The sequence below is a fragment of the Penaeus monodon genome, chromosome 25, assembly GCF_015228065.2.
Source record: "Penaeus monodon isolate SGIC_2016 chromosome 25, NSTDA_Pmon_1, whole genome shotgun sequence".
Lineage (NCBI taxonomy): Eukaryota > Metazoa > Arthropoda > Malacostraca > Decapoda > Penaeidae > Penaeus > Penaeus monodon.
Window position 1 is genome coordinate 21,451,133 of NC_051410.1, and position 334 is coordinate 21,451,466.

Here is a 334-nt window from a genome sequence, read left to right on the forward strand (position 1 = left end):
GCAAACAAGCACTGCTTCTTTTTAGCGGATTAAGCAGCAAAACAACGAAAAGAGCGAGCACTGACCACCAGGGCGAAGGGCTTGACGAACCCGAACAGGTCCGGCTGCACCTGAGGCCGCGGGTAGATGATGGTGTGGTCGCTGATGAGGATAGGCACGCTGAAGTCCGCCACGGTTGCCCTCTCGGCCGACGGGGCGAAAGGGCCCACGGACAGGTCCACCTCCTAGGGGAAGGAGAGCTCGAATCCTAGCGATGGAGTCTATTGCTTGAAATTACAGACAGATTGTAAGCGTTACGTCTACGTCTAAACTGTTCATTAATGGTTGGTAATAC